We start from the raw sequence: 23,214 nt of genomic DNA, 5'->3' as shown, positions 1-23,214 counted from the left end.
TTTTATCACATGCTTCTCTCCATTAAGCATTTTTCAATATAGTCCATAGTTTAGAACAATGAAGATTAAAATCTACAATTATCTCTGTGTTTCAGATTTGGATGATAACATATTAACAAATATTTTAAGAGGGGTTTCAAAGCTGTTCACAAACAGTTGACATCCCTGCCTCCATATTTTTATGTGTCTGTGCAACACTTTGCAGCCATCATTCCTAGAATCTAGGAAGGATAGAAGTGACATACCAAAAAAAGAAAGAAAGAGTAAAGCCAGGTATAATTACACAAATATACTATTTCAAATTCAAATAATGGCTGGGAATGTAGCTTAGTGGTAGAGTGTTTGCCTAGCATGTATGAAGCTCGGTGTTTGATTCCCCAGTACCACATAAATAGGATAACCTGGACGTGGCACTCTGGCTCAACTGGTATGGTGCTAGCCTTGAACAAAAGTAGCTCAGAGAAACTGGGTTCTTGAGTTCAAGCACCAAGAGTGGCAAAAAGAAAAAAAATCAAATAAGCTTCCAATATGGTAATTTGGGGACCTGGCATTTGGCCTAGTGGTAAAGTGCATGCCTAGCATGCATGAAGACCTGGGTTCAGTTCCTGGCTACCACATACATAGAAAAGCTGAAGTGGTACTGTGGCACAAGTGGTAGATCACTAAGTGCTCAGGCTCTGAGGTCAGTCCCCGGGACTGGCAAAAAAAAAAAAAAAAAGGTTAGTTGGGGGAAATAACCTTTTATTACACATATATTCACAAAAAAAATCTTTCACTATCTATATATAGCTTACATATAGCTGTTTTATATTCAACTTGTAAAGAAAAAAATGACCTCAATAAAGATGGGTAAATAATTAAAAATAAAAATAGCTTTACTAGCATACAGAAATTGTTCAGGGGGCAGGGAGTTTGACCTAGTGGTAGAGTATTTACCTAACATGCACAATTCCTTGGTACCACATACATAGAAAAAGCTGGAAGTAGGGCTAGGAGTGTGGCCTAATGGCAGAGCTCTTGCCTAGCATGCATGAAGACCTGGGTTTGATTCCTTGGTACCACATACACAGAAAAAGCTAGAAGTGGAGCTGTGGCTCAAGTGGAAGAGCACTAGCCTTGAGAAAGCCAAGGGACTGGCAAAAAAAAAAAAAAAAATTCAGTTTCACTAGTCTATCAACTTCAAAGAAACGTTACAGCCATAAAATAGTTTCCCTACATCAAAGAAGCCACAACTTAGGGAGACTGTCTTGGGGGAGCCTAGTTGTTCTTGGATCCCTTTCTCTGGAATATTGGTGCTGTGTTAACCCTTTCTGGTGGGAAAATGGCAGTTTGTACCAAAAACAGTAAAAGATATCTTTATCTTTTGTCATATTAATTCTACTTTCAGAAATTCACCTCAAAGAAAAATCAAAATCAGTGCAATGATTTATATATTAATAAAACTAAACCACTTAAACCAAATGTTTAAAATCAGGAAAAAATAGACACAAAATCAACTTTCAAAAATCTTAACCAGGTACTTGTAGCTTATGCCTATAATTCTAGCTACTTAAGAAGCTGAGATCTGAAAATCCAGGTTTAAAGCCAGTCTGGGCAGACAAGTCCAATTAACCACCAAAGGCCAGACATGGAACAGTGGCTCAACTTGCATAGTATTAGCCATAAGCAAAAAAGCTTGGAACAGCATCCAGGCCTTAAATTCAACCTCCAGGATATACACACACACACACACACACACACACACACACACACACACACACACACACACCAGTAGCTTTCTTATATATCAATTATTAAGAAACAAATCATGGGTGAAAAATAATATAGAAAACAATCAGATCAAAAAACAAAAAGTATCAAAGGATAAACTTCACTAAAAAGGTGAAAACCACTGTAATAAAAATTATAAAACACTAAACAAAAGAACTGAGGAAGATATTAGAATATGGAAATGTTTCCCATGGTTACTGGATAAATACAATTAATATGAAAGTGGCTACATGGCCAAACAATCTAGAGTTTCGATGCAAAAAAAATTCCAATGTCATTCTTCATAGAAATCAGGAAAAATTACAAAATTTATGTTGATACACAAATTACTACATTCTACACAATCTTGAAAAAAAATAGAAATGAGACAATACTAGATTTCAAAGTGTCCAACAGAGCCATAGTAACAAGAACAGCATGGTACTAGCACAGAAACAGAAATGTAATTTAATGTAATACAGATAATTGAGAAACAAACACACAGCTTCAGCCATCAGATCCTTGAGAAAACATCCAAAAAGGTGTATTGTAGAAATATCAGCCTCTTCAACATGGGAAAATGAGATATTCCCATGTAGAAGATTAAAACTAATACTCTGTCTCTCATCCTGTACAAAATCAATTCAAACTGTATCAGAGACTTTCATGTAACTCAAGGGCTCAAACTGGTACCTTTTTCGAGGGCTTTTCTATTGGTGATCAAACAGCCCATATCAAAGTCCAAAAGTAGGGCAATGGGCCAGGCACCATGGCTCAGAGATATAATACTACTATGATGGAGGCTGATATCTAAGGATTTCGGTTCAAAGTAAGATGCGGTAGAAGGTCTGTGACTCTGATCTCCAATTAACCAGCAAAAAGGCAAAAGTGGGGCTATGATTCAAGTGACAGCCTCGAGCCAGGTGCTGGTGGTTCATGTCTGTTACTCTAGCTACTCAACAGGCTGAGATCTGATGATTGAGGTTTGAAACTAGCTGGGGCAGCAAAGCCTGTGAGACTCTTATCTCCAATTTACCACCAGAAAACTGGAAATGATGCTGTGGCTCAAAGTGATAGCTAGTCTTGAGCAAATAAACTCAGGGACAGTGCCCAGGCTCTGAATTCAAGTCCCCTGATCCACAAAACAAAACTAAACTAAACATCAACACCCACACCTTAAATTCGAGCTCTTAATACTAGCACTAGAAATAAAGGAATGAAAAAGAACGCAGTGTAAACACACCTCAATCATTTTTGAGACTTAATTTAAGAGCTAGTACATACCTGTAATCCCAGCTACTAGGAAAGTGAAGACAGGATTCCAAGTTCAAGGCAAGCCTGGAAGAAAAATTAAAGATCCTATCTCAAAACCAAAATATGAACCAAGGGACTGAGTCCATGGGTCAAGAGATATTTTTCTAACAAGCTCAAAAGCCCTGGGTTCAATCCCTAGTTCCATGAAATGAAACAAAACACAAACAAAGAAAAGCCTTGGCCTGTCTTAAGGAAGAAAATGTCTTATTCAAAATATTAGTCCAGCCAAAAATGCAGATTTTTGTGTTGCAGGAGTTTAGTGTGAGCAGAGAACCCAGCCAATGAATGGATTAGGCAAGGAAAGGAGGCGAGTGGTGAGAGGTGGTGTGACATCTTAGGAAAGGAAAAGGAGGAGCTAGCTTTGGAAGCAGACTGGACAGATGAATCACCCAGTGCTAACTATAAAAAGCTCAGTCATCTTTGAACACTCACATTTCATTTCATCGTCTTCTTCTTTTCTTCCTTCCCTCTGTCCATCCCTCTCTCCTCCCTTTCTTCCCACCCTTTCCTTCTATCATTTTTTTCCTCTGTCTCTCTAGTACTGAGGCTTGGGCCTAGGGCCTCTCAATCTTGTTTGGCTTTTTTGTTGTTGTTTGGTCCTAGGGCTTGAACTCTGGGCCTGGGAGCCATCTCTGAGCTGTTCTTGTTCAAGGCTAGTTCTCTAACACTTTGAGCCACAGCACCACTTCTGGTTTTCTGGTGGTTCATTGGAAACAAGAGTCTCAGGGACTTTCCTGCCCAGACTGGCTTTGAACCACAGGCCTCAAGATCTCAGCCTCCTAAGTAGCTAGGATTATAGGTATGAACTACAGCATCCAGCTTTGTTTGACATTTTTTACTCAAAGTTGTTGCTCTACCACTTGAGCCACACTTCTACTTGGTTAATTCAAGATAAGAGTCTCACAAACTTTTCTGCCTTCAAACAAGGATCCTCAGATCTCAGCCTTCTGAGTAGCTAGGATTATAGGTGTGATCCACCGTGCCAGGCTGCTTTTCAATTTCTTAAAAATAAACTTCTAACTGGCACCAGGTGGTACACACCTATAATCCTAGCTACTTAGGAGGCCAAGACCTGACAGCCATGGTTCAAATCAGCCCTCGCAAGGAAATCTGCTGACTCTTACCCCCAATTAACCACCAGAAAACTGTAAGTGGAGTTGTGGGTCCAAGTGGTAGAGTGCTAGCCTTGAGCAAAAACAATCAGGGACAGAGAGAGCCTAGGCCCTAAGTTCAAGCCCCATAACTGACAAAAATGAAAACAAAAACTTCTAAAAGGAATGAACAGGGTCGGACAGATATTTGCATACACACTAAAACTTGAAAATACACCAAGATTAAGAGAGGAGTTTAAATATACAATTTAAAACATACATTTCAAATACAGTCCTATTCTAATTTCCCATCTATTTGAAACATTCAAATCTATAACACTGAATAGCTTTGGGAGAAATTTTTGTGCAATTCTCAATTGCACCTATTTCTTAATATTTTTCTTTTCTTTTTTTTTCTTTTTGGTCAGTCATGGGGCTTGAACTCAGGGCCTGGACACTGTCCCTGAGCTCTTTCATTCAAGACTAACTCATGGGGGCTGGGAGTTTGGCCTAGTGGTAGAGTGCTTGCCTAGCATACACTAAGTCCTGGGTTCAATTCCGCAGTAACACATACATAGAAAAAGCTGGAAGTGGTGCTCAAGTGGTAGAGCTCTAGCCTTGAGAAAACCCAAGGACAGTGCTCAGGCCCTGAGTTCAAGCCTCAGGACTGGCACAAAGAAAAAAAAAGACTAACTACCACTTTGAGCCACAGCTCTGTTTCTGGTTTTCTGATGGTTAGAGATAAGAGTTTCAGCCACCTTGGCTGGCTTTGAACTACAATTCTCAGATTTCAGCCTCCTGAGTAGCTAGGATTATCGGCATGGGCCACTGGCACCTGGCTTCCTTAATATTTTCTCTTTCTCTCTCACTCTCGATAGATAGATAGATAGATAGATAGATAGATAGATAGATAGATAGATAGATAGACAGACTCAATATTTTCTGTCTCTTTCAATATTCATATTTCCTCTCCCTCCCCCTCCCCTCTCTTTCTCATCTGGAACTCAGAGCCTGGGCACTGTCCTGAGGTTATTTTGCTCAAGGCTAGCACTCTATCACTTGAGCCACAGCTCCACGTATGGCTTTCTGCTTTCTGTTTATGTGGTAATGAGGAATCGAACCCAGGAATTCATGCAGTCTACCACTAAGCCATAGTCTCAGATCCTTAATATTTCTTAACCTTAGTTTATTATGATATTTTGTTTGCTATTCAAGTAAAAATTGCTTGAACCAGGCGCAGTGGCTCACATATGTAACTCTAGCTACTTGGGAGGCTGAGATCTGAGAATCATGGTTCACAGTCAGCCCAGGCAAAAAAGGATCTGAGACTCTTATCTCTAGAAAAGTGTAAGTGGGGGTTGGCTCAAGGGTAGGGTGGTTCCCTTGAGCTGAAGAGCTCAGGGACAGTGCCCAGGTTGAGTTCAAGCCCCATGAACCACAAAAAATAAAAATAAAATAAAATTGCTCCTTCTTTGGTATGTACCAGTACTGAGACTTGAACTAAGGGACTCACACTCTTGTTTGTCTTTTTCAATCAAGGCTGGTATTTTACCACTTGAGCCACATCTCCACTTCAAGCTTTTTGGCGCTTAATTGAAGGAGTCTTAATTTTTATCTGCCTGGATTCAAACTAGGTTCCTCAGATCTCAGCCTCCCCAACACTCAGGATTACGGCAATGAGACATCAGCACCAAGCATGCAAACTACTCCTTAAAAGGCATCAGACGAATATATTTAGAACTAGAAACAGTAATGCTTTGGGGGAAAAGAAATTAAGTAAGACTAAAATTAGAACCTGATGTGATCACGCTTACTTAAGTGTAAGGCCTTGGAATTATGAGAGCCTTTTAGCTTTTTTTTTTTTTTTTTTGCCTTTTAGCTTTTAAGTCACTTAAAACTCACCCAAGTAACTCATCACAAGTAACTACAGAAAACCCCCAACTAAAAACAGACATGCCTATGTGATTCATCACACTGATATTTCACTATTAACCACACAGACTATTTGACTTCAGCAACCATGAGAAAATCTGGAACACAGCTACTACATTAAGACACCCCGTCAGGTGCAGTGGCTCACACCCGTAATCCTAGCTACTCAGGAGGCTGAGATTGAGGATCATGGTTCAAAGCCAGCCTAGGCACTAAAAAATGTTGAGACTCTTCTCTCCAATAAACCATAGAAAGTGGGAAGTGGGGCTGTGGCTCAAGGGTAGGGCCATAGCCTTAAGCTGAAGAGCTCAGAGACACCACCCATGCTCAGGGGTAGGTTGGTAGCCTTGAGCTAAAGAGCTCAGGGACAGTGCCCAGGCCCAGAATTCAAGCCTCATGACCCATAGGAAAAAAAAAAAAAAAAGACACCCCAAAACAAAATCCTACAAAACCAAAAAGAAAAATGAAAGAACACTAAATGCTAATGAATGACCTTTGTATCACCTATTCGTTAAACAAGACCATACCATTTTTGTTGTCTTGTGATCTTTAGTATCTAATTCTGGATTATCTGGAAAACAAATATAAGATGAAAAAAGAGAAGCCTAAAATGGAATAAAAACTAAATTGTATAGTTGGCTATTATCAAGGATATCCTGTAATTCAAGTAAGTGGTCAGGCAAACCCTGCCATAAATCAGCCCATGAGCTCAACTCTGTTCAGCCTTTTTCTAGGTTCCACTAGAGATCTAAGAAGCATCTTTCATTTGGCACAGCTGTAAGATCATCCATCACAAAACTTAAATTAAAAAAAAAATGTCTGTGGTATTGGGGACTGCAACAATAACTTGCTGCTTTATCATTTGAACAATGTCCCCATTGCGTGTGTGTGTTCCAGTACTGGGACTTAAACGTGGGGCCTCACGTTTTGTTAGCTCTTTTGCTCGAGGCTGGTTATCTATCACTTAAGTCATACCTCTACTTCTGGTTTTTTGCTGGTTACCTGGAGATAGTATATCTGCAAGATTATAAAGGAAAAGCAAATTGCACAGACAGTTAATAATGAAAGTGTGTGTGAGTTCAAGTGCATTAGAGTTTCAGAAGAACATAGCAATAATTAACAGTTGATTGGGTCTCAGTCACTTTTCTGAGTACCTAAAACATATCAACCAGGCAGAATAAGCCAGAATCTAAGCCAGGCAATAGAACTTCAGTGTCTCACTCAGCAGTTTAAACTAGGTATTACAAGAAGCAGGGTGCTCGCCTTGAGCTGTGGAGCTCAGAGACAATACTTAGGCCAAGTTCAAGCCCCATGATCCACAAAAAAAAAAACAAAAAATTTTGACAAGAAGCAGGTCTGTAAGGTCTCTTTCACTTGTTTCCCTTATAATCTTGCAGACATACTTTGATGTTAATATAAATAAATCCACTTCATCCATTTCTCTCTCTGTCTCTCTCTCTGTCTCTGTCTCTCTCTCTCTCTCTCTCTCTCTCTCTCTCTCTCTCTCTCTCTCTCTCTCTCTCTCTCTCTCTCCCCCTCCCTCCCTCCCCCCCTCTTTTTCTCTCTCTCTCTCTGTCCTGGGGCTTGAACTCAGGGCCTGAATACTGTCCTTAGGCTTTCTCAAGGTTAGCACTCTACCACCTGAGCCACAGCACCACCTCCAGCTCTTTCTATGTATGTGGTACCGAAGACTCCAACCCCGGTCCTTGTGCATGCTCAGCAAGCATTCTACCACTAGGCCAAACTCCCACCTCCCTCCTTTTTTTTTTGAGTGAGGTAGTTAATGAAGTGTGAACTCAAGGTCTTAAGCCTTGCTCTCCACCATTTTTACTTTGGGCTCAAGGGGTAGGGCAGTAGCCTTGAGCTGAAACACTCAGGGACAGTACCCAGGCCCAGAGTTCAAGCCTCATGACCAAAAAAGAAAAAAAAAAAGAATTTGTACAATTCAGCCGGGCTTGGTGGCTCCAGCCTGTAATCCTAGCTACTCAGTAGGCTGAGATCTGAGGACAGTGGTTCAAAGCCAGCCCAGACACTAAAGCCCGTGAGCCTCTTACCTCCTCCTCCAATTAACCACAAGAAAACTGGAGGTGACACTGTGGCTCAAGGAGTGGGATGGTAGCCTTGAGCTGAAGAGCTCAGAAACAATGCCCAGGCCCAGAGTACAGGGTCCACAACAGACCAAAAAAAAAGAATCTGTATAATTCATCTGCATTTTAAAAATGAGTAATATTCTCTGCTATGCTGTCCTCATTTATTTATTTCAAAATAGGAAAGAAAAAAGTATCTTTCAGTTCCAGTTCCTTAAGTGGCAGAGATCAGGAAGGTCACTTTTGCCCAGGCAAAAGTTAGCAAGACCCCATTTCACAAAGGAACTGTAAATGGTGGTGCAAGCCTGTAGTCCTATCTAAAGGAAGGCTGTAGGTAGGAGGCTGGTCCAGGCTCAACCTAAGGGGAAAAATATGAAACCCTTTCTTGAAAAATAGCCTGAAGCAAAACATACATGTCTCAAGTGGGTAAAGTGCTTGCCTAGCAAGGCTCTTAAGTTCAAATCCTAAAACTGTCAAAAAGAAAGGGGAGATCATAAATGCTTTCTTACATCACCAGGACCAATAGATGGTATCTGAAATTTACTGGCAGAGATTCTGAGTTGCATCTTGATAAGTTTCCCAGGAACCCTGAAAAAGGCCTCAGTAAGCTAAAAAGGGAACGTTCCACTGGCATAGTGTTCTGGTTGTGACAAAGGACTCCTTCTTGTCCCTTTGGCCATTTTAGTATTAGACAGTTCTCTGACATCTAACCTAATTTTCTGTACAGAAAGAGAGAAAGAGAGAAAGAGAGAAAGAGAGAAAGAGAGAAAGAGAGAAAGAAAGAAAGAAAGAAAGAAAGAAGGAAGGAAGGAAGGAAGGAAGGAAGGAAGGAAGGAGTTGTATCCTGACAAACCCTGTTACTGATGACAGGAAATGAAATAAAAATCTGGGGCCAGGAATTTGGCCTAGTGATAGAGTGCTTGCCTAGCACAAAGACCTGGGTTCGATTCCTGGGTACCACATACATAGAAAAAAGCCAGAAGTGGCAGAGTGCTAGCCTTGAGGAAAAAGCCCAAGGACAGTGCTCAGGCCCTGAGTTCAAGCCCCAGGACTGGCAATAAAAAAAATCTACTAGAGGAAGTACTACGGTGGCTCAAATGGTAGAACTCTAACCTTGAGAGAGTAAGCCAAGCAACAAAGTGAGGTGCTGAGTTTAAGCCTCAGCACCAGAACAAAATAAGTAAGTAGTAAATAAGTAAATAACTTATTAGAGAGTGGTGTATGGAGGAGCACAACTATAAACCTAGAGGGAGGCTGAGGCATGAAGATGGGGAAGTGAGGGCTTTCAGGATAGCCATAGATGGAAACCACCAGCAGAAACAAGGTAAACCAATAATCCCCCTGGCTTCAGGGAAGTGGGATTAAAGAGTGATCTCAACTTGCCTTTTTGCCTGTGCATGTGTGTGCTGGTACTGGAGCTTAAAAATAGAGCCTAAAGTTCTGTTGTTTGTTTTTTTCCCTCAAAATTGAGGCTCTACCATTAGAACTATACTTCCACTTCCAGCTTTTGGCTAGACAGACAGAGATAAGAGTCTCACGGATTTTTCTGCCTGAGCTGGTTTGGAATTATGCTCAAAGCTCAGCTTTCTGAATACCTAGGATTACATGCATAAGCCACTGCATCTGGCTCAGCTTGCTTTTTACAAAAAGGGTCTCCCAGCACAAATGGTGACCCAGTAAACAAGCAGTTCTTAGAATTCAGGCAATAGCTATTCAGATCATTCCCACAAATGGCAGCTACCACTATATTAACGTCAGAGCAAACCAGTCCCTAATGTTCTTTGGCTCTCTGGCTAATTCATACCAGAACCAGATCTTGATCACCTGAAACAAACCCAGAAAAGTTTCTACTCCATGAGACTTGGCATCCACAAAAATGCCACCCAAGTTTCCTGGCATCATGGAAACTTATTGTGCCACTCAGAAGATCTAGTATGTGAGCTCATCTGTTTTTTGTGAAGTAATTCCAACAATGACTGACTCAGAACTTTTTACCAATATTAGGATTGTTTACGCTAAAAAACAAACACACACAAAAACAGGGAAAAGGTTTTTTTTTAGTTGAATAAATAGGATGGGCATGGTATCTCCTTTCCTGGAAGAAAACCTAAACTTAACTAGGAATATTATTCCAGGAGAACTGGGACAGAAACGTGCCCCAGTTTTTAAGTTTAAATTATTTTAAATTATGTCCATCGCCTTTGGCCCAAGCCTATAACTCTAGCTAGTCAGGAGACTGAGATCTGAGGATCAGGATTCAAAGCCAACCCAGGCAGGAAAGTCTGTGAGAATCATCTCCAATTAACCACCAGAAAACTAAAAGTGGAGCTGTGATTTAAGTGGTAAAGCACTAGCTTTGAGCAAAGAAGTTCAAGTATAGCACCCAGACCCTGAGTTCAAGCCCCACACTCAAAAAAAAGGGGGGGGGGCTAAATTATGCATTAGTGGTGCTGTGGCTCAAATGACTATTATTATTTATATATTATCTCTTATTATGTTGGATGCTGATGGCTTACCCCTAGCTAGAAGATGAGATCTGAGGATACTGACTCCAAAGCAGCCCAGGCAGAAAAATCTGACATACTTACCTCTAACTAGGAAGAAGCCAGAAGTAAAATGTGGCTCAGGTGGTAGAGTATTAGAAAGAAAGAAAGAAAAAAAAAAAAAAAAAAGTCAAGAGTCAATGCCCAGGCCCAGAGCACAAGCCACTGTAACAACAACAAAAAATTATATGCAAACCGCAGTTGTATGATTCTTTATAATAAACCCAATTAATTGACACATAAAAATTTATGGGAGCCATGGTATTCTGGATACCTATATACATCGTTCAATGTTCAAATATGGATGGCTTTTTTGTTGTTGCTGTAGTCATGGGACTTGAACTCTAGGCCTGGGCATTGTCTCTGAGCTCTTCAGCTCAAGGCTACTGCCCTACCCCTTCAGCCACAGCGCCACTTCTGGTTTTCTGGTGGCTAATTGGCAATAAGAGTCTCATGGACTTTAGTGCCCAGGCTGACTTTGAACAGTGATCCTCAGATCTTAGCTTCCTGAGTAGCTAGAGTTACAGATGTGAGACACCATGCCCTGCTATTTTATTTTTATTTTTTGCCAGTCCTGGAACTGGCAGGCCTGAGCCCTGTCCTTGGGCGTTCTTGAGGCTAGAGATCTATCACTTAAGCCACAATACCACTTCTGGCCTTTTCTGTATGTGTTATGGAGGAAGTGAAGCTGGGTTTTTGTGTATGCTAGACAAGCACTCAACCACTAGGCCAAGCTCACAGCTTTTTTTTTTTTTTTTTTTTTGGTCAGTCATGGGGCTTGAACTCTCAGCCTGGGCGCTGTCCCTGAGCTTTTCAGCTCAAGACTACCTGCCTATCCCTTAAGCCACAGGGCCATTTCCAGTTTCCTAGTGGTTAATTGGTGATGAGTCTCACAGACTTTAGTGCCTAGGCTGGCTTTGAACTGAGATCCTCAGGTCTCAGCCTCCAGAGTAGCTAGGATTACAGGTATGAGCCATCGTGCCTGGCAGCTTTTTTTTTTTAATGGTACTAGGGTTTGAACTTATGCCTCAAACATCCCTTTTTTTCATTTAAATTTTTTTTCTTTACCTAGGCTGGTCATGATGGCCCTGGTACCTGGGACTACACATGTGAGTTGCTATACCTGGCCTACTCATTTAATTGTAAAAGCATGAGAAGATGCAAAGCAAAGAGATCCCTTGACTCCTTTACCCATGTTATTTCAGAAATCATCACTCAGGCAAGGTACGCAGCTCTTCTTTCTTCAAGGATTTTCTTTGAAAACAGAAAACTTGCTTTTGAGTTGGTTTTTACGCAATCTCACTAAAATCAGTAAGTTAACACTATTAAACCCTCTAAGGTTCCTTCTGTTCTGTTATTTTGCTTATATTTTTTTTCTTTTGTTGTTTTTCATGCAGTATTGGACGTGAACTCATGCTCTCCCTTAGCTTTTGTGCTCAAAGCTAGTGTTCAATCATGTAAGCCAAGGATCTACTTCTGACTTTTTTTTTGCTGGTTAACTGGCTAGCTTTGAACCATGATTTGAGATCTCAGCTTCCCAAGTAGCTAGAATTACAAGAATCATCCAGGTTTTAAATCTACAAGTTTATTTTTGAATGTTTGCCCAAGACTTCTTTATGTATTTCTTCAGTCCACATATATATATCACATTCACATTTCATTATATATCAAAGACTTCAGAAAAGGTTGGAGAGCAATTTACTGCTCTCCACCTATACAGAAAAGAATCACTACAATTAATGGTTTCTCAAGATTTGAATCCTCAACATTTGAGGATTCTAGTTCAAAGCCATCCCAGGCAAGAAAATCTGTAGATTCTTATCCCCAATTAAAGCAAAAAGCTTGAAGTAAAGATGTGGCTCAAGTGGCAGAGCTCCAGGTTGAGGGTACCCAAGCCATGAGTTCAAGACCCAGTATGGAGCTAGGAGTCTGGCCTAGTGGTAGAGTGCTTGCCTAGCATACATGAAGACCTGGGTTTGATTCTTCAGTACCACATACATAGAAAAGGCCAGAAGTGGTGCTGTGGCTCAAGTGGCAGAGTGCTAGTTTTGAGGAAAAAGCCCAAGGACAATGCTCAGGCCCTGAGTTCAAGCCCCAGGACTGGCAAAAAAAAAAAAAAAAGAAAGAAAGAAAGAAAGAAAGACAGAAAGAAAGACAGACCCAGTATAAACATACAAAACAAAACAAAAAGCTACATGTGGGCTAATGGCAAACCCTTCCACAGAAGTATAATTGCCTGCCGGGTGCGGTGGCTCTTGCCTGTAATCCTAAGCTACTAAAGAGGCTGAGATCTGAGCATCATTGTTCAAAGCCAGGCACAAAGACCTTGAGATTCTTATCTCCAATTAGCCACTAAAAACCCAGACATGGCACTGTGGCTCCAGAGGTAGGTCATAGCCTTGAGCTGAAGAGCTCAGGGGCAATGCCCAGGCTCAGGCTCAGAGATCAAGTCTCAGGACAGACCAAAAAAAAAGAAGTAGTAAAACTGCCTAATTTTCCTAGGTGACTTCCATTTCATGAGCACTAGGGATGCAACCTGAAATACATGGACATTGAACCCAGCATCACAAAGCACAGATCCAATCATACCACACACAAGTTTTAATTTCCTTCCAAGACAAATAAGGAAATTCAGTCCATTTCATGCTTTCAATACAGCCAATTAGTTTGTAATCCTTTATTTGGCCATACAAAAGAAGGAAAAGAGCTATTTTCCTGGTCCTTTCTTGAGGGAAAGCAAAAGAGGAAAAGCATAATATTTAAGGCTCAGAGCAAAGGTTTAAAGTTTTCCACTAATATGCACACCCTTGCTGAGTCACCATCCTAATATACTCAGTGGCTCTCCTCGGTCCTATCTATCTAATACTTAGAATTTCATGCAAAACTGTGGGCAAAGCCAGGGACAATGGCTCACACCTGTAATCCTAGCTAATCCAATCTAATCCAGGAGGCTGAGCTCTGAGGATCAAGGTTCGATGCCACCCTAGGTAAGAAAGTCTGGGACTCTTATCTCCAATTAATCAGCAGAAAACTGGAAGCAGCACTGTGGCTCAAGTGGTAGAGCGCTAGCCTTGAGATGAAGAGCTCCAGGATAGCAGCCAGTCCCAGAATTCAAGCTCCATGATGTAATAATAATAGTAATAATAATAATATCAATATATGTGGGGAAATAGGTTACATCACTGAAGTTATAATATGCGAAATAAAATGACAGTAACTTGAACCGGGGTATTTGTGTTTTTCCCCCCCACCTCCACCCCCTGGGAATAGAAGGGAAGGAAAGAAGGGAAGAGAGAGAAAAGGGGAAGGTGTAGGGAAGGAAGGAAGCACATACATGCAAAAAAAAAAATTGCTTCTGCTAATAGAAAAAAAAAATTCATTGGTTGCTTCTGTGAGTCAAATACATGCAATAGAGCCAGGTACTGGTGGGTCCCACCTGTAATCCTAGCTACTCAGGAGGCTGAGATAAGAGGACTGAGGTTGAAAGCCAGTTGTGGGGCAGGAAAGTCCAAGAGATTCTTATCTCCAATTAACCACCAGAAAACCAGAAGTAGAGCTGTGGCTAAAAGTGGTAGAGTGCTATCCTTGAGTAAAACAGGAAAGAGAAAGAAAGAAAGAAAGAAAGAAAGAAAGAAAGAAAGAAAGAAAGAAAGAAAGAAAGAGAGAGAAAGAGAGAAAGAGAGAGAGAGAAAGAGAGAGAGAGAAAGAGAGAGAGAAAGAGAGAGAGAGAGAGAGAGAGAGAGAGAGAAAGAGGGAGAGAAAGAAAGAGGGAGGGAGGGAGGGAAGGGAGGAAGGGAAGGAAGGAGAAAGAAAGAAGGAAAGAAAGAGACAAAGAAAGGAAAAGAAGGAAGGAAGGAAGGAAGGAAGGAAGGAAGAAAGAAAGAAAGAAAGAAAGAAAGAAAGAAAGAAAGAAAAGCAGGCAGGCAGCGCATATCATGTTACTGTTAATATCTGCAAGGCTTTTAAAACAACAGTGGGAACAGATACTACTGCCTAACATACCATCATCATCCCTGTCCTATCAATTTAAGATTAATACCTTTATGAAGCAAGCATTACTTTACTTTGTAAATGATTTGTTTCAATCCCTTCTGTCAAAGAAAAAAAAGAGGGAAGGAAGGAAGGAAGGAAGGAAGGAAGGAAGGAAGGAAGGAAGGAAGGAAGGAAGGAAGGAAGGAAGGAAGGAAAGGAAGGAGGGAGGACGGGAGGGAGTGAAAAGAAAGTTATTAGCAACAATGTGTGTCCCTAGGTCCTTTGAGATCTGACTGGAATAGTATTTTACAGGCAAGAAGTTTGGGAGACTTAGTAAGTTAACCTGTTCCAAGTGATAGTTAAAATGGTAGATGGAGGCCTTTTTGCTTATCAATATGTAACTTGAGTTTATTGATCAAATACTAGCTTGGAAGAAAGGTTGAAAAAATTCCACCACCGCTGACCCGTGAAAGCAAGTAAGCCTACTCTGGAAAGAAAATGACAATACTGAGGATAGCTGATTAAATGATAGGATGCATACAACAAAATGGAAGGGTGTTAGCACAAATATATACTATAAACTTGTGCCCAGAATATTGGTGATCAAAGAGAAGCTGGTATTTTACAAATATTGAAACATGACCCTTGTAGTCATCATAGATTTGAGTGGAAGGCAAGAGGGAGCTGGGACAGAGCCACAGCAGAAAGCAGCTACTGGGGCTTTCAGCTATTGGGGTAGCCAGGAGATTTTTCCCACGGCTGAAATTAATACATCTAGTATATGCTTTGACAATCCTTCTCTAAGGCCTCAAACAATAACATTTGTACAGAACTGTGACTACTGGGAGGATATTCGTTATCTAAATGGGAAGTAGTAGGACACTTGTGAACAATTTACTATGGAATTTGGAAATCTGTTAACCATGCTTGAAATGGGATTATAAAACACAGTTATAGACCACAAATTACAAGATGTACAGAGAGAAGAAAAGCTAATCTTGCCTGAGCCTCTGACAGGCAAACCAAGTTATAGGGGGTTTTCGTTCATTCTGGCTTTTTGTGCCAGTACTGGGGATTGAATTTAAGCCCTGGGTGTTTCCCCAGGTTTTTTGTTGTTGCTGTTTTTGTTTTTGCCAGTCCTGGGGCCTGAAGTCAGGACCTGGGCGCTGTCCTTGAGTTTTCTCAAGGCTAGTACTATACCACTTAAGCCACGGTACAACTTCCGGCTTTTTCTGTTTATGTGGTACTGATAAATCAAACCCAGGGCTTTGTGCATACTAGACAAGCACTCTACTGTAAGGCCACACTCCAGTCTCTGCCACCACCCCCCCTTAGTTTTCTTACCCAAGGCTGACATTCTACCACTTGGGCCACATATCAATTTCCAGTTTTCTTTGCTGATTTGTCTGCCAGAGCTGGCTTGTGTTTTAGGAATTTCAACAAAAATCCTGAAAGACACAGAAGATACTATAGTTAAGTCAAGGATATGTACCTACTGCCAGGAGGTAAGAATTCAAGGGAAGCTTCCTTTAAAGAGGGATGCCAGTCATTGTGGTGGCCTGTGACCCCACTACTCAAGAGGTGAAAGGGAAAGAGGATGGCCTGGACTCCATAGGAAAAGGGTAGAATGGTAAGTTGGTAGGTAGGTAGGTAGGTAGGTAAATGGATAGATAGATCAGATAGATAGGTCAGACTACATGGATAGACAGATGATGATGGATAAAGTAGATAACAGATCCATACAAGATATAAAAGACAGACCATAAAAAAAGACATACAAAATAGATTAGATGGGTAGATAGATTAAGATAGATTAGATTGATAAAATTGTTTTTGGTAGATATGTGATTGATAGATTTTAGATAAATGGCAGGTAGATTAGATACCCGACAGAATTGATAGAGAGGAAGGATTGGACAGACACATACCACAGATTAAATAGATGCGTAAGACCAATTTGAAAAATAAGCTGTATAAAATAGATGATAAGAAACAAAAGAACAGTACTTATCCATCCAGTGGTTGCTTATACTTGTAATTCTAGCTGTTCCAAAGGCTAAGATCTGAAGATTATGGTTCTAAAGCAGGCCCGGCAAGAAAGTCTGACTCTTATCTCCAGGCAAGAAAGTCTGTTTGACTTTTATCTCCAGTGAATGATCAAAAAAGCCAGAAGTGAAGCTGGAGCTGTGGTTCAAGTGACAGAACAATAGCCTTGAGCAGAAAAGTTCAGGGACTGTGCCTAGGCCCCCCTCCCGTCCCCCCCCCCAGCTCAAACCCCAGGTCTTGTACAAAAAAAAAAAAAAAAAAAAAAAAGCACAGGAACTAGACAACTATGAAAAAGGGCTTTCCAGGAAGTAGTGTGTCTGACACAAGGTAAGGCAGTTTAGCTCAGCTGCAAAGATAAGTAGGTTGAAAGATAAAGTCATACAATGAAAAAAGTGATGTATCATAAAGTGACTCTGTGCCATGCCCTTAGCATGAAAGGAGTTATACTTTGCACTGTATTAGTCAGATTAAAGTTGGAGATGAGCTCAAGTCCTTGTAGTCATAGAAAGAGAAAGTGCCCTAAAATTTGAAAATTAAAGTCACTCTCTAGATTAATACCAACATGAATGAAATATAGTGGCAGAAATTAGCAAACAAGCCAGGTGTGGTGGTTCATACCTGTAATCTTAGCTAACTCAAGAGAGTGAGATCTGAGGATCACAGTTCAAAGCCAGCCTGAGCAATACACAACCATGAGGCTCTTGTCTCCAATTAATCACTAGAAAATGGGAAGTGGGGCTGTGGCTCTAGCTGAAGAGCTCAGGGACAACACCAAGGCCAGAGTTCAAGCCCCATGACCCCCCCCAAAAAAAAAATTAGCAAGCAACCTTAAGTTGCCAAAAAAGAAAATATGTGGCTGAGAGTTATACAAATCCAATCAAAACTGAGTAGAAGGAGGTGGTGGTTCCTACCTATAACCCTAGCTACTCAGGAGGCTGAGATCTGAGGATTTAAAGCCAGCCTGATCAGAAAAGTCAATGGGAGTCTAAATAAACAAACAAAAAAGCCAGAAAGGGCACTATGGCTCAGATGGTAGAACAGCACCCTTGAACAAAAAAAAAGCTAAGGGAGGGGCCGGGAGTTTGGCCTAGTGGTTAAAGTGCTTGCCCAGCATGCATGAAGACCCGGGTTCGATTCCTTGGTACCACATACATAGAAAAAAAGCCAGAAGTGGTGCTGAGGCTCAAGTGGTAGAGCTCTAGCCTTGAGAAAGTCCAAGGACAGTGCTCAGGCCCTGAGCTCAAGCCCAGGACTGGCAAAAAAAAAAAAAAAAAAAAGCTAAGGGACAGTGCCCAGACCTATGTTCAAGCCCCAATATAGACACAAAACAAAAGTGAGTCTATGGGAAGGTACAAGGAATTATGGGAAGTTTTGGGAGAGTATGAGGAATCCTGGAAGTTTTAAGTAGGCGAGGTATATAATCAAACCTAAGATTAAATCCATGATTAACACATCAGTGATAAAAGCTGGAGTTAAGGGTAAATTCTAGATTTGTATAGACCACCAAGTAAACTAATACTTCCAGAGGCTTGGGTAAAAGGATTGTGAGTTAAAAGCCAGCCAAAACATGAGGAAAATGAAGGGGGGAGGGAAGAAGGAGGAGAACAGAAGAAGAGGCAGATGGGAGAATAAGGAGCAAGAGGAAGATGTTTTGGAAAGGGAGAGAGTAAGTTCAGCTCTGGGCAGTCAAGTCATGAATACACTAAGGCAGTGATATTTAGGAGACAATGATAGCTGAGACTCTATAGCAAATAAATCTTGGTTCAGGAGACAAGTCTGAGCAAGACATAAAGATATAAATTTGGAAGCCATCTTTAGATGGCTAAAAAAGGCATCTTACCACATGAAGTTTCACACTCACACATACGCACACTAGGATTACAGGTGTGAGTCACTCATGCCTTGTGTACACAATGACTTTTAAAATAAGATGTTGGCAATTCAGCTCAATCTTAACATGGCACTGGTCTCAACATGTAGCACCTGGAACAGGTCTCAGAAGTACTTGACTTCTTTTAGCCACACAATATTTCTGTACTCTAAGTCTTTCCCATCTCCAAGCTTCCTTCTCCTGTTCTAACCTTTCACTTTCATATGGCAAGTGCCCATAGCCCATAAACTTTTATTATTACCAGTAATGGTAATAAAGCTAACACAGCAGCTGCCAACCCCTGGCCTACAAATATTATTGGCATAATTCCAACTGGAGTTTACCATTAACTTTTGTGTTTGTGTGCCCCTATTGTGGCTTCAACTGTGGGTCTCACACTCTCACTCGCATTTTTGCTCCAAGCTAGCAATCTATCATTTTGAGTCACAGCTCCACTTCTGGTACTTTGCAGTTAATTGAAGAGTCTCTCCAACTCTTCTGCTGGGTGCCTCTGAACCAGGATCCTCAGATCTCAGTCTCCTAAGTGGTAAAACTATCTATGCTTTTATGTAGCCTTCTCTTTATACAACCAGCGTAGTATCTCTGGGCATTCATTAAAGTAAAGGCATTTACCACACTAGCTGCTCACAGCTGTAACCCTAGATAGTCAAGAGGCTGAGATCTGAGGATTGAGTATTGGCCAGCCTAGACAGCAAAGTTCTCCAATAAACTACACAGAAAAAGCCAGATGTAGTGTTGTGGCTTGTGGCAGGGTGCTAGCCTTGAGCCAAAGAAGCTCAAAGACAAAGCTCCAGGCCCTGAGTTCAGGCGCCAGGCTAGCACAGATGCACATACACACACACACAGACGGGCATTTAGCTGGGTGCCTGTGGCTCACACCTGTAATCCTGACTACTTGGGAGCTAAGATCTGAGGATTGTGGTTTGAAGCCAGCTCAGGCAGAAAACTCTGTGAGACACATAAACCACACACACACACACACACACACACACACACACACACACACACACACACACACACACACTCGCTCTCTCTCTCTCTCTCTCTCTCTCTCTCTCTCTCTCTCTCACACACACACACACACACACACACACACACACACACACACACACACACACGCTGGATATAGAGTTGTGGCTCAAATGTAGAGCACTAGCCTTGAGCAAAGCAGCACGGCAACCGCACCCCCAGGCCTTGAGTTTAAGCCCAGGACCAGCACAAAAAGAAAGAAGGGAGGGAGAGAGGGAAGAAACCAAAAGAAAAAGTGAGTAGCAGAGGAAGGAAGAAGAATCAAAAAAAAAAAAAAAAAAGCCAAAGCAAAGAAGAAAACCTACAGCAAATAAAAAGGTTTATTTCTCCTATCCAGCCTTACATCTCAACAAGAAAGTAATGCAGGGCAGGGAGTTTGACCTAGTGGTAAGAGTGCTTGCCAAGCATGCATGAAGACCTGGTTTCGATTCCTTGGTACCACATACACAGAAAAAGCCAGAAATGGTGTTGTGTCTCAAGTGGTAGAGCTTTAGCCTTGAGAAAGCCCAAGGACAGTACCCAGGCCCTGAGTTCAGTCCCCAGTACTGGGAAATAAAAAGCAATGTAGGTGCATGTGGCTCTCTTGCTGATCCAGTCATGAGAACATGGAGCCACTACTTTAAAGGCTGACTTTGGAGTCTTTATTAGAGCACCAACAGGCAGCAAAGAGACTCCTGCCACAAAGCCCTACCACCCTGAATACAAGGAACACAGGGCTTTCATAGCCCCCAAACCGCACAAGAAGCATGGAATTAATCTTAACAAAGTAGAAAGCAAATCAGATGTGAACAATTAAAAAGCAGTGAACATTCAAACCTAACAAAGATGTTAAATATAAATCAAATGTGGACACAATCAAGGGAAATCAAGAACCAATCATTTAAGGAGACTAAGACTTTCTGGAACTTACCGACTCAAAACACATTTGCAAATGAAAAATATCCTCTATTATCAAGGTTTTTTGCTTAGACCCAGTCTCCTTCACTCAAAATATGCTTTGGTCTCTTCTATTGTTACATGATCATGTTTTCCTGTAGCTTACTGATCTAAAAAACAAAACAAAACACCCTTACTTACTCTCCCAGTCTAAACTGAAACACAATCATCTAATGGAAAAGCTGTCTCTTACCCAATAGCTGCTGCTTCTCCTCACATATTCCTCTCACTGCTCCATCACTGTAATAGTGGTGCCTAATTGGAATTATTCCTTTAACTATGGTGAGTCTTTTTCCCCCCAAGTCCTGGGGCTTAACCTCAGAGCCTGAGCACTGTCCTTGGGCTTTCCCCAAGATTAGCACTCTAGAGCCACAGCACTACTTCTGGCTTTCCTATGTATGCGGTACCAAAGAATTGAACCCAGGCCTTTGTGCATGCTAGGCAAGCACTGAACCACCAGGCCAAACTTCGGGCCCCTATGTGAGTCCCTCTGCAGGCAATTGTCAACCCATCTTCTGAGGGAGAACCAGGTCCTAATTCCACATGATCAGGTGCACACACCAGTAATTCATGGGGTGCAGGAACTGCCCTAGTTCTCAGCAAACACATCTACACCCACCTCCCCATGCATTATGTCCTTTGCTATCTTACCCAGGTGAGAACTTTATTATGTATTAAATGATTTAGCTCCTTCCTTGGTCTTCCCATTTCTCCTCTTGCTTTTCTTGAATTCTTTCCAGATACATTACTACCACTGTTACTTCCTGAAATAATAATTCTAATTAAACATACCAATCTCAGTAGTTGATGATCCAGAGAAAGAGAAAGATAAAAATAACAATAACAACAAAGTACCTAACAGGGCCAAGACAGAAATAACATTTCAGGTGCCATAGACACACCCAGCCAGGCAAGGTGGCTCACGTCTATAATCCTAGCTACTCAGGAGGCTGAGATCTGAGGATCAAGGTACAAAGCCAGCCTAGGCCCCAGAGGACCTGAGACGCTTATCTCCAATTAACCTCTAGAAAAGGGAAAGTGGGGCTTGGCTCAATGGTAGGGCTATAGCCTAGAACTCAGGGACAATGCCCAGGCCTAGGGGTAGGACAGTAGCCTTGAGTTGAGGAGCTCAGGGACAGCACCCAGGCCCAGTTCAAGCTCCATGACCCACAAAAATAAAGCAAAAAAAGATGCACTCAACTTATTCCAATTCCTCTGCCCACTAGGCCCCTATTAAGTGGTATTTCTTTATCTTTTCTTTTTCTTTGTGTCAGTACTGAGGCTTGAACTCAGGATCTGGACCATTATCCCTAAGCCTTTTTGCTCAAGACTAGTATTCTACCACTTGCGCCTAAGCTCTACTCAGTTTTGTTTTCCTTTGTTGATTAACTGGAGGTAAAGAACCTTATAATAGACTTTCCTGCCCAGACTGGCTTGGAACTTCCATCCTCAGCTATCAGCCACCTAAATAGCTGGAATTACAGGTGGGAGACTCTAGCAACCAGTAGTTTTTTTTGTTTTTTTTTTTTTTTGTTTTTTTTCCTGCCAGTCCTGGGCCTTGAGCTCAGCGCCTGAGCACTGTCCTTGGATTTTCTCAAGGCTAGAGCTCTGCTTGAGCCTCACCACCACTTCCGGCTTTTTCCTATGTATGTGGAACTGAGGAATTGAACCCGGGTCTTCGTGCATGCTAGGCAAAGCACTCTACGGCTGGCTAGGCTAAACTCCCGGCCCCGCAACCAGTAGTTTTGCTTAGCTCTTTCACTCAAAGCTGGTACTCTACTACTTGAGCTTCATTTCCGTATCTGGATTTTTGCTAGTTAACTGGAGGTAAAACTCTTTCTAGCAATTCACACATCAGCCTCCTGAGTACACAGGAATACAGGCTTAAATTCACTTTAAAAGTATTTCAACTCATAAAGGAAGCTTTCCTAATCTGCCCATCCAGATGTAATCTACCCTCACAGTACTCCAGTACTCATTTATTGATTTTGCTTTAGTTACTTGCACTCACAGATTATATCTCTTATACAATTGCATTTTACTAAATGAAAGGACAGTTAAATCTTAGTTGTCTCTTAGGCTTACTAAAGCTCTGAAGGTTTGATACCTTTAGTATTAACCAACATTTTGAATGTCAGCAGGGAAGTAATTGAGATGTGGCTCAAGAAGTACAGCACAAGCCTTGATGAAAACAGCTAAGGGTCAGTCCCAAGCCTGAGTACAAGCCCCAGTACCGGCCTGTACATATGCATGCGTGTGTGCACGCACACACATAGTTACCCAGGCATCAGTAGCTAACACCACTAGTAATTCCAGCTACTCGTGAGGCTAAGAAGTGAGGATTGCTGTTCAAAGCCAGCCAGATCAGGAACGTCCATGAGATGCTTATCTCCAATGAACCACCAAGAAACCACAAGTGTGGTTCAAGAGGTAGAGCCGAGTGCCAACCTTGAGCTAAAAGCCAAGTAAGAGTGTTATCAATGGGATGGATGTAACCAATGTAGTATTAAAATTGTCTGTCTAGCTACATAATAAACAACATACTGAGACAACCTCAACAAGATTTAAAAGATATTATCTAGGGCCAGGAGTTTGGTCTAGTGTTTGCCTAGCATGCACAAAGA

The 23,214-nt window shown here is 41.5% G+C and overlaps 1 protein-coding gene across 1 annotated transcript in view; it reads right to left on the bottom strand.

The window, feature by feature from the left end:
• Stk38l (serine/threonine kinase 38 like) overlaps window positions 1–21,361 on the bottom strand; it is a 61,528-nt gene extending 40,167 nt beyond the window's left edge. The window contains exons 1-3 of the mRNA XM_090318996.1: window positions 21,242–21,361; window positions 20,565–20,700; window positions 3,034–3,087 (exon numbers count right to left, since the gene is read on the bottom strand). The gene's annotated coding sequence lies outside the window, so the exon portion shown is untranslated. The remainder of the gene's footprint in view (window positions 1–3,033; window positions 3,088–20,564; window positions 20,701–21,241) is intronic.
• Between the last annotated feature and the right edge of the window lie 1,853 nt (window positions 21,362–23,214).

Source organism: Megascapheus bottae, chromosome 2, assembly GCF_031878675.1.
Source record: "Megascapheus bottae isolate mThoBot1 chromosome 2, mThoBot2.hap1, whole genome shotgun sequence".
Classification (NCBI taxonomy): Eukaryota; Metazoa; Chordata; class Mammalia; order Rodentia; family Geomyidae; genus Megascapheus; species Megascapheus bottae.
This window is presented reverse-complemented; position numbering and strand designations above follow the sequence as displayed.